This window comes from Ylistrum balloti, unplaced genomic scaffold, assembly GCF_031769215.1.
Source record: "Ylistrum balloti isolate Yb309-2 unplaced genomic scaffold, AGI_CSIRO_Ybal_v1 Utg370856, whole genome shotgun sequence".
Lineage (NCBI taxonomy): Eukaryota > Metazoa > Mollusca > Bivalvia > Pectinida > Pectinidae > Ylistrum > Ylistrum balloti.
In genome coordinates, this window is record NW_026782491.1 from 212,255 (window position 1) to 224,655 (window position 12,401).

Genomic DNA, 12,401 nt, shown 5'->3' on the forward strand with positions numbered 1-12,401 from the left:
ATGGCGTATGGCGCTTTGTGAGCTATCATGTAGCTTTCCGACTGGCGTTGCTAGGCAACCGCGATCTGCTCCAGTACTGCCTATGATTACTGAAGGAAGATTGTTCAGCAACGCAGACAACCCTGCGGTGGGCTGTACAGTTTAAAATGGCTGATACTCGGTCGTGAAATAAAACAATCTGTTATGGAATCTAACTACGTGAACGGTGTTTTGATATCCTGACAGGATTATAAAATTTCCTTGAAAAAAAAACATGTTTTTATATTTCTTATTTTATGCTGTATTAGAATTGGTAGTAGCAGAAATTGAATTATTGATTTAGAAACCTTGTTTAGTGCTTCAGAATGTGATTATTTGAAATTGCGTCAATGAATAAATTTCGCGCGTTAAAAAAAAAGAAAAAAACGAAAACGATTTAAGTGTTCTTGAAACTATAGTGGTATTTGTACAGCGCTACTGAATCACGTGGTTTCCAGGAGGTACATACCTATTACATCATGTGGTTTCCTCTAGGTAACTCAAACCGAGGTGACATGGTATTCAGGAAGCTATGATCTGACCCTATTCGATCCTGCTTGATGGCGACTCTTTGTTCAAGAGGTATTAAGTATCTATATATACCTACTGCATGTCGTGGTTTCCAAGACGTCTCGGGAATTACATGATTTCTGGATTTTCCGTCATCCTATTTGATAGTATGTTTTCCAGGAAATGCTCCACACAACCCTAAAGAAACACGTGGTTACTGAGGAATACCCAGTTTAATTTATTAACAATACTCTGTCTTAATCTTAATTGACACGGAAAGGCATTGCTTTCTTTTGTGTCTTGTGTCGTGCATACCATCCTTATAACCTATGAAGGGTGGGCAGATTGCGCAGTGGTAACGCACTCGCCTTTCACGTGGCCGTCTGGGGTTCGATTCCCTATACTATGCATTTCGGGGAAAAACGTACCAAGGTGAAGTATGTCTATTACAAAGAATTATTGTGAATAGAGTAAATATTGAATGTTGATGAAAAATTTGGAGGAAAATTAAAAACTTCATAGAAATAACATTGGCACTTTGCATACCATTGAACGGATGTTGAGAGCATCGTGTACCTTTTTAACTGTAGTAGTTTTACAGATTCATGCCTTATGAAGGGCCGTAATTGATTAAAACGGACATGTGTTTCCTATTCACGTAGTTCAATGTTTTACCATCTGTTGACATGTATGTAGTAGGTCTGATGAACATGTTGTGTTGTCGCCGCGACATAACACCACCATTGGTAATTTCCGCATCTACATCTTACAATGCATTTTTTTGTACAGAGCGTGCGCAGGGACAGGTAGGTAGGTAAGCAGGCAGACTTTTGATGATGTTTCTTCATGTAAATCCTGTTGCCCTCGTTCCAACGCTCTTAAATGCGAATTAAGATTTTGTCGACATGTCGGTATTTTTTTCTCACAATACATTGTTTTCTGTATACAAGGTAATAGATAGATACAGAACAAATGGTAACACCATCAAAATTCATTATAGTGTCTTTGTAATAGGATTCCCACGATTTCTACTGTGCTGTTTACTAGCACTATAACGAAGGTAAATGACATTCGATTATGAATGACCCTCTGTTCAGCTGGTCATTAAAACACGTAAATCATAACGGACCTTGCAGAAACCAAAGCATCAACAAAACGCTTTAAACCAAATAAATATGACACACTAGTTCTGAAAAATTAAAAAAAAATACAGGTGGGATGTACTTAACTGTAAACGTGCTTTTAATCATTGAGTTAAAAACTAAGGCGGTGTACTAAATTAGACGACTAATATGTGTATCTTGATAGGTAAACACCGCCATTACATAGATTAGCGAGGTGGGAAGAAGTCTTGATAAGGCGTTCGGATTATCTTTGCTCTGTATTACTCAGTATTCATAAGTTTTCTTGGCATTTTGCTCCAGTTTGGAACTTGCTAGAATACCACCGTTGTATCTATTCCTTAACATCGTTGCTAGGTAACCGCTATGGCTGTGCAACAACTGTTTTCAGCGGGCTTTAGCTTTTATGATCCTGCACATACTCGATACATATATTACATGTGATGCGTATGCTTGATGTGCACTGTTACTTCAGGTTGTTAGTGTTGGACCTACTCTGCCTGCTGGACTATATTGACAATGTTTCATGTAGATATATATCTACGTGGCATGCATCATTGAAAGTCCTGCTTAGCCGACCAGAATAATGGGTGTTAGAGAGAAGATTGAAAATGCCACAGCATTTATGTATAAAATCAATATTATAACGTTTCATATTGGATTTTCTGGTCACATGATCTTTTAAAATAAAAACCACATTGTGTGGGATAAGTTATTTCTCACTCCAGAGTGCCGGGCTGCTGAAGCCGATGATGAGCACGAAGAAGAACCAAATATAATTGGTCTCATTAATAAAGAAAAAAGGTGTTCACAAATCATTATGGTGCTGTGCTAGGCGGCAGCATTATTACATTGTAATATTCTGTCGAGTTTGAAAGGACAATATTAAAAATAACGGGTTTCACTCAAATTTGTAAAGAGTGTTATTCACTTGTGTCTCTTTGGTACAACCTTCGAGGTGGTATATGGACAAAGCTGGTGGACTTTTAGCCCCTAAGGTTTGATGTAAACTGTATACATTAAATCGATTTTACAGTGGCACGGTTCAGAATATATATACATACACTTGATGGTCCTTATCAGAATTATCAGATTTATAGAAATTGAAATTACAATATTTATTGAATTATAGGGTTAGTACACCACCCCATCTAGATTTGATCAATTTCGGTTTTTCTCAGTTGTCTCCCTTATTTCAAAATTAAGACCTCAAACATCTCAGACGAGTCTTAAAATGACGAAACAGCTGAATGATGCATTAGAATTCATTATTTGGCTTGCCGTATCCAATTTGTGTTGAAAGGTGATTTCATTTGTGTGTCCTTTGTACAATGTTGAAGCGAATGTAGTCTTTAGCTTGGTTTTATATTGCTTAGCGTCATCCCAGGACGGCTTCCCGATGTATACAAGATGGCTACATATGTTATTTGAGTATGTTGCGTGTATTTTTTGTGGGAAGTTGCGATAGGATCATGGAAGCCCCCTTGTGATAGTTTTGAACTGATGCCGACTTGACAGTGTTTCCAAACTGAAGGCACCCATTAGAACACCACACTGGGGGACAGAACCCGAAGCCTTCCTCCAAACGGTGTTTGCTCACTTGGGAGTCAAGCGTAGTGCATTGTCAAGGAAGAAAACAAGAAAAACAACAGCCGTTTATAATCAAGGGAAAGGAACAGACTAATATAGGTTCTTCTCATCGTGCAATAAGGACAACAGGTACAATTCTTATAAACTAAAGGGACATGGGAGTCAGATCAAGCCTATTGTTTCATAGAATTCAGTCGTTCTGTATTGGCAAACACTTCAAGCAAATTATAAAGGTTTCCAGATTATCCAGACTATCAACATTCACGGTCTGGTCAGTTTTTCAGCCTTTCCTGAAAGCGATTCATATTAATTCTGCGATGTATTTTTGACGATAAGATTGAACACAAGTGAATAGAAACATTTAATACCAACTTATATCAAACACAGTAGAACAGACAACGAATTTAGTTGCATCATACAGCTGTTTCATCCTTCTGGGTCTCGTAAGTGATGCTAAGAGCCTAAATAATAAACCCATTAAGACGGAAAGGAAAATCTCAGAGTGAAATGTTAATGTCTTGATAAGGAAGTATACTAATCCCATAACTTGATAAATTTCCGATTTTTTATCATTTTCGAAATAACGTCAAGTGCATATATTCATATGACCTATCCAACCATCCGTATGTGTACAGGAAGAAATATGATCAAATAGTCCAGAGAGCGAAGTGACATCACTCTGACATCATTTTCATTTCCTTTAAGTAATACCTTATACCCTGATAACAATACTGTAAATATGGTTGTTTTTGAGATGCCCTTTCACCCTGATAGCAATAAGGTAAAGATTTTTTCTCTCGTTTTTCTAGCCTAATAACAATGTTGTGAGAAATGGCTGTTTTTGTGAGGTGACCTGATAACAGAACTGTAAAGATTGTTGTTTTTGATAAGTTCTTTTTACCACGACAACAATACTGTAAAGATTGTTGTTTTTGAGATGCTCTTTCATCCTGATAACAATACATGTTTTTCTCTCTCGATTTGTTCAGCCAAAAACAATACTGTGAAGAGGTAACCTGACAACAGAACTGTAAAAAATTGTTTTTAAATGCTTTTATCACACTGATAATAGTACTGTAAAGATGTTTTTTTTTATAAAGATTTTTTCAACCTGATAAAAATGCTGTGAAGATAATTGTTTTAAAGATGTGATCTGACGACAAAAACTGTGAAGATTGTTGTTTTTTAAATGCCCTTTTCACACTGATTACAATGCTGTAAAGATATTTGCTTTTGAGAGATGTTCTGATAACAATACTGTAAAATTGGTCATTTTTGAGAGATGGTCTTTTCTAGTATGAAATAAAGTAACTACAACAGTACACTGTTGTCCGATTCGTAATTTCCTTTGAAAATGTTGGATAAAACGAAAAAATAACAATTTAAAATAAAACTTTTGCATGGCTTGATTGAAATTAAACAGTTTTATTATGCAATCAGAAATTTAAAAAATATGTAAAACGGCTTCAGCAGTTAGTATTTGTCAATATATTTGCAATATATGTATATATATTTATATCACAAAAATGCTGCATTTTATGTGTCATATCTGTTTCAAATATGAGAGACAACTTTTTTCCATATTATGTTTTTGGCCTTTTGCCCTCTTGTTCCTTGGTTGCTTTTTTTCAGTCAATTTGAATGCATCATTAACACGACGGTTCACTCTTGCTCGGGGTTTGAAAAAGAAAACAAAAATGGTGTCCCGTCCTTTTCTTTACAGCTGATTACTTACTGGATACCTCGTGTGTCTTAGTCATTGCGGGTATAATTAACATACTGAAGCTACCATCACATGAATTCTGTATGTTTTTCCGTTTCTAATCGATCTGTGTTTTACGTATAATGGTAGTGGTGAGTCACTGATTGGCCGGAGCTTCAATCTACGATTATCTCCTTTCTTATCTTTGGTTAACTACTTAACATACACTTGCACGTCTGCATAAGACCTTCAATAAAACCGAGAGGTAAACCGGCCCCACGAAATGCATAATAAACAGACTGGTCATCCGTCATGGTAAAACTGTTCTGTTATGCAGCAATTAATAGTCAATCGGACCTGTTCTATTGTTTTGGTCGTTTAAATCGCAGAAATGAACTTGAGGACACTTGTAAAATATTAGACATCATTGAGCTATGACGTCATGAATATGAGGCGTATTTCTCTGCCTCACTTGTCTGATGCTGACCAGAAAACAAAATGTCGCCAGCCCTGAAAATATTAGTAAGGAAGTATTCTGTCTTGCCGACCTATTTTCTTTTGAGAAAAAATATCGCTGTGATATTTCTTTCGAATTTTTATAAAAATATGGGAGTTAGTCTTTTTGTTACTAGTCCCCAGTTCTCTTCATAAGGGATCTGTATTACTCCATTGCTTTCAGTATTGATCTAATCCAGAGCATCTGGCAAACAAGTTAGGACACACAATCAAATGAGTGAAAGAGAATTTTCCTCTCCAAATTGTTAGGAATCGTATAGGTGTAAAATTGTATAAGGATTGCTTGTTCTAACTGAAATCAATACTTTCTTTTAGTCCATAATATTTTGAAAGAAGACTTGACACCAGGCAAAATTGTAGAACTTATTGACATCGTGTATTTGCCGTAATATATGAAAACAGTACGATCACAAGATGGACTTGCGCCTAACCACCGTAGTCTTGCCACACAAATACTTTTAGAACCCTTCAACCACACGCGCCTTATTAACATTTGCAGCAAAGCATGGAGAGTCACATATCTATGACGCCATTTGTAATATCAGGCACAAGCGAACAGCCATGCACAGAGCCTATTGTCATTTTACGTTATTCAGAAAGGTTCAAGAAAATTCAACTACAAAAGCATGCGAATGGGTTACAGCTACTCGACTGTGGTGTGTCGTTTATCCGAGATCAATATAGCGCGTTCGGGCAGTACAGACATAACAGGACTGGTTGCCAGAAAGAGAGGAAATACAGCGATATTACTCTGTCTTTGCCAGGCCGTATAGCAGACGACACAGGGCAGCCGATCAGGCCACCAAACTGTACAAACAATGCTGGCTGGCTGGCGATCACGTGGCTCTGTCTGGGTTAAGTCTTTAAAGGCCTAGCCAGGCATATCGAGATGGTGTTGGTCCCAGCATACCGACCAGATTAAAATCGTCCGCTGAAAGTACTGTATAACACAGCACGTAGCAAGGGAACCCTTTTGTTAATTGTCATTGAGGAGATAACATCATGTTCTCCTGGGCAAATTCTTATAGCACAATTTCTGTATACATAGATATCTTTACAGACCTTCGCGTGAACCATATTCATAGCTTACAGATAGAACGCTCAACATGAAAAAATACCATAAACTTTCTAATCATCTTAATAAAGGATTCGTAGTTTTTCTCTTCTGGATTGATGTCATTTGGGTTAACACAATATTGTATTTCGGCGTGAAATTCCGATTTTTGTATAACGTTCTGTTAGAAGGAAATGCAATGTTAATAGTATTTGTTTTGTCCATTTTCAAATCGCATGTCTTCTCCTTCTTTTTGGTTTGATGTAAACTCGGTTCAAGATATCACACGATATGTTGAGTCATGGTATTTGTACGTATACATCAAACTATGAAGGAAACACTAAGCAAGCCAAATCGCTGTTTCGTCTGCTTGTGTTTTGTACACCACAACATAGTTTTTATTATGTCACATCGTTTCATAATGCTGTATATATCCCATGGTTTCCTATTTTAATGTGTAGCAGCTGGATTTATATTAATGCAACAATATATATTACCACGTATCGATGAAATAGTTCATGGTTACTATGGCAATGCACACTACCAATTCTCGTCTTTAACGAGACGAATATTTGATGTATAAAGGTATCACCAGTATCAAGCAGAAAACTCCATGAAATAGAGGTGTGCATGATATCCCCTACAGATCTCACGTACCTGCCGCCACGTGTTTTTATCACTGGTGTACCTGGTAATGACTCCTTTTGTTATTGCTGTTTCAGAGCTACAGACCTACTCAACTGTGATCGTTTCTGATGAAATAGTTACACAGACGTGTTTAGTTGTGTGCAGAGTAAAGCACCACAGGCTGATATTATGAAAGCAGGAAAACCGGAAGTAGTTCATTTGATCTTTTACTACAACCGGAAGGCGTGCAGATGAATACTAGTCTGCTGTTCATAAATCGGTAGTTGCCTTATAATGTTACGCTATACAAACGTATATTGAAATCGGCTAAGATGTGAAAGAGACCTTTTTTAATTCAGGGAACTAATAAGCCGTTTGACCTCCTTTGAAGAGTCTGACAAGACAGGTTACTTGGTTTCTTGCCAAAACAACACCTCTTTGATGTAATGTTGTTCTTATCGACTATATTGTTGTTGTCATCACAACATGTTATCTTATAGCGGTAATTGAAATAGCTTCAATCGAAACTCAATGACTGGTGCCCGCGCCTTTCCAATACCTCTTAAAGTGCAACACATCTTGACAGATGTCTACAGTTACACCTCTCCATGGAAAATATTTATGTCAAGGCTAAATCTCCCGACAACGCAGAAATACTAAGTGAACGTCTACTCAGTTCTATATATCACACTGCTCGGAATGGGAAATATTCTCTTGCCTCTCGGAGGCGAGATTTTCAATGCGGGTGACATGGTCGTATTGATTTTGCTGGTTGTGCATCTGGAGCTATTTCCTCAAGGTGGTAGCCTTTGTTTGAAGGCACAGCTCAAATGGGAAAACCTTATACAATTAACTGTGCCTTGAAAATGACTTGAAGCCAGTGAAAATATGTATGCAGTCATACATATTAATTTTGAGAATTTACGTATCTTTTTATCAGCCGTCAATAATAACAGAAGAGGCACTCACAATCATTGATTCTTCTCGGGGAGAAAAAGGGAAATATTAAAACAACTCCCATCGATTGACAATAGACACAAGAGTGTATTACAGCTGAGAAATGTCGTTAATCCAGCAACTCTGGCTTCCATCATCAGTAGCTTATTTGTAGAACGCTTGGCCGCTTGATTTATATGAAAGTTTTAGTCCGTATTGCAAAACACAGTCAAAATGGCGACACTACTTGATAAAAGGGAGATGGCGTAAATCTAAAAATTGTTAGAAAAGGCAGATGTCTTTTTTCCCAACTAGGTGAAGATTTACTCTTTTTCTTCGAATATCTAAACATCCATTCAGGATTTCTGACAAAAATCGACTAAATTGCACATGGAATTTTATATTGCAAGTGAATATGGGTATATTCCGGATATATGTAACGGTTCTGTGAGAGCGTGTTTGTCGGGTTTTACCGTAAAATTATAAATTTTCGTGAGGCATTTATTTACGTTGACTTCGTAGGTACTCTTAATCCACAAATTTATATGTACATGTACAGTGTCATAATTAGTGAAGCTACAATTATAGAGCTGCTATATCTATCCAAGAAATCCAATACCCACGAAGAAAAGGAACCACGGAAATAGAGCCCGTAGAATACAGATGATTTTACAGTAACCTCCGAAATGTTTAGTCAACAAAGAGGAAAACATTCCATTTGAAATACATCACTTTTTGTCCATCGGGATGGGCGTGTCTATTATTGCTTCCTTATTAACATTGCATGTAGACCAGGAAGCAGCTTACAATGATTTGAATAAAATTAATCTACTAAATAAGTAAAATTACAAGATAATAACACAGCTACAGTTTGATGATAGACGAGACATGCATGCTGATCTTAAATTGCTGTTAATAAAAGCAAAAGATCATAAGGACATATCGATCAAACCAAGAATTGATTAACTAGGGCGAAATTCACGGATACCTTTGAAAAAGTACCAAAACAATCAATAGGACCAAGCGTTCAGTAAGGACTAAGATAAACGTCTTTTACCTCATTGGCAATAACCGAGGACCAATTCAGGTAATGTCACGTTTTCAAATTCAAATCCGGACTGACAAAAAAAAAACAAAAAAAAAAAAAAAAAAACCATCCGCTCCGCCCCAAACGAAGTTGCTTTTGGTTCATTACTAGGCTGTAACCTCCGTCAATCTAGTCATCCAGAAGGATTCCGTTTTTAGAAGACAGTTCCTGTATAGGAAGGTTTCTTCATCGTCATGGCTACATCTTATGACTCAGCATGGGATAAGAAGGTTGCGTATGTTGTCCATTCTTCTGAATGCCTGTATGTATTAGCGAATAAGATAATTAGGATATTCCCTCATGCTGATTTGAAATTAATCTCGCAACCATACCCCTTTGTGTGGAATATATCTGCATGGATAACACTATCCGAGTAATTTTATTTGAAATCCAAGTAATGACATACACTCGATGTTCCCTGATTTGTTTGAACCAGCATTATGTCCATTATCTTGTCTTTCTTCGCCGAAGGAATAATCCATAAAAACAATAGAGACTTTTCCTCCTGCCATTTACCATTTCCGCAGATTAACATCTATAAGGTCTGTCAAAGAAACAAGATAAAAAATGGCCTTTAAGTGTCAACTCATGTCTTTGGTCAGGCATTTTTGCTCTAGCACGAAACCATACTACCCTTCATTCCTGGGATATGCTATGTATGTAATATATAATGTGATGTTTTATCTTCCCCGTACAATCTATGTGGGGCTGCTGAGGAAAAATCAAATCAAAACCAGAGTCTCTTGAGATGACCTCTCAAATCTTTTTCATTTCAAAAGGTGATGTGTTGTTTGATGCCTCCTATGGGTGATACATACAGCTGCCATTGATCATGAAAAAATCGATAGCTGATCAATTAGGCTAACGTTGATATGAACACTGAACCATGTGAAACGAGAATGGTCAGATCAGATACACCATATATAACATTGCACTGTGGCGCACAAAAAAAATCAAAGAAAAAAACTGTTTTTAATTGTACACACAGAACTCAGTCGGCTACAACAAGAATTCCAGCACCGATGTGAAGAGATACAAAACTAGCCGTTGAGAAATCAAGACAAAAGTACGATTGTATAATAACACACAACAAAAGCATCTTATCTGAAACCCTTTTATTTCAGAGGGATGGACATTCCCTTCAACCATCTGTGACATCCTTCATTATATATTCATTGGAAAGTTCGTGCCCTCGGTTACAACGTCAGTCCTATCAGGATATGTACACGTGGTTCCAATAAACATCCATTACACATTAAAACCATCACAAAACTCAGCAATAGAGAGAATTCAGAAATATCGAAAGTCTAATTACTTCACAAGGGCCGGTAGATATTACACAATAGATATTGTCAAACAGTGCAAGCTTCAGCCAATACAACGTATGTAACAAACAACAAAAATGTCGTCATATTAACAAAATCTTAATTCAAATTCTGATTCAAGCTTTGATGAAATCATGGAAAATCCTAAACAAATGATATATTTACCCTTATGCAAATACAAAAGAATACAACCATTTTGTTCCGGAAGGGCATGCGTCTTCTAGCATCCATCAACCACACCCGTCACATCAATCTTTATCAATCAAAAGGAGTACTGTCCTTTCTTAATTGATAACAACAAAGCTGCCGGACATAACTTACGAGCTGTGCACACATCCATTTTCATATCACACAAGGAAACTATCCAAATGAAATCGAGATGGTTCTATGTTAAATATATAGCCGTCCACATGTTCCATTCAGTGATACGTCCAGTAATGTTGAACCCCTGGTAGTCTTCATACTTTGCCAATCTACACACCTGTCGATGCTGATGTCTACATACCGTAATGATTTATAAAATAAAAGCTTCGTTCCGTCACGTTAGCAATAGGTAGACATAATGTGTCATTCACCGTCTCCACCTCCCTTGTACATGCCAAGTGATGACGTAGCCCCTCTCCCGTCGAGAACAACCATTAATATTATTACCTACAAGTGTATTTGCGTGTGTGTGTATATATAAACAAAGCACATCATCGCGCGCCGTCATGTGATGCTCGTCCGTTCATGTGATGCAATGTACTGGTTTGTTTTAAATCAATATCAACATTTACTTTAACAAATTGCTGTATATAAAACCACATAATTAGTAACGTAAAAATTCAAAAATACAGTGGTTCCAAAGCAATGCACTACATATATATATATTGTTTGTGTGTTTATGATCCGGATGTTTTTTCTTGTCAAATGATCTTTGAATTCCCTGTTTTTCTGAAAAATCGTGTCGATTTCGTTGTATAATGATATATCGGATAATTGTGAATCCCTTATTACTTATTCATTATTTTGTGACATAACGGATTACCTCCCTTCCAAAAGACTATTTTGCAAGGCGTTTCCTTGATCTTTATCCGGTTAGGAATTACAGATTAGGATTTCGTCTACTTCAAATAAAAAAAATATTAATACCTCAACTCTCACCAAAGTGTATGTCCAAAGGTAAACAACGAAAGTCTGGACAAAAAAAAGGAAAAATCAAAATAGCACAGATTTTTTTTCTTTTACTTTATTCGGATTTCACATCGATCAAGAGCCTTTGACTAAAATTTGGAATATAATCACTTACCAGTTGCGTGATGTTTCCTAAACGAATATACAGACGACAAATTTCAGTCACCGGAAAACTGTTGGTGCGGTTATCTGCCTGAACTTTATATCGCGTAATGCATTTGCAAGGTTCTGTGAAGTTTAGTACACAAGCTGAAGAGATGACCTAAGCGGGACACTAACGAGAAATGCTGCGTCATTTCAGTCATCTCTATCACTTGTGTACATGTCGCACACCGAGTTGTTATTCCAAGTAGACAGGTCTTCATTGTAAAACTAGTTGATAAATCCGTTCTAATTTTCAACAAAATATAAAGTGCACGTTATATAAACGGTTGTCTGAAATGGAAATTGCGCAGAAAGAACGCGCAGTTGGGAAACATTCAGTCACGTGGTTATTGCGTGGATATATAAACCGCGAAAGCCCTGGAGTTGCTTCTTTGTTCGCTGTGAGCACATGGTCGATGTGTACTTGTGATTGATCTCGTGAATGTCATCCCAGTTTGCCGTTTCCAAGACGTTATCTTTGCAGTCTAAGGTAAGGAAGTTATATACCAGTATCGTGGTTTACATTTTACACGTATTTTTGCGACTGATAATGTGTTTATCCCTCGTGAAACTGGTAAAACTGTTCATGGATAACCGA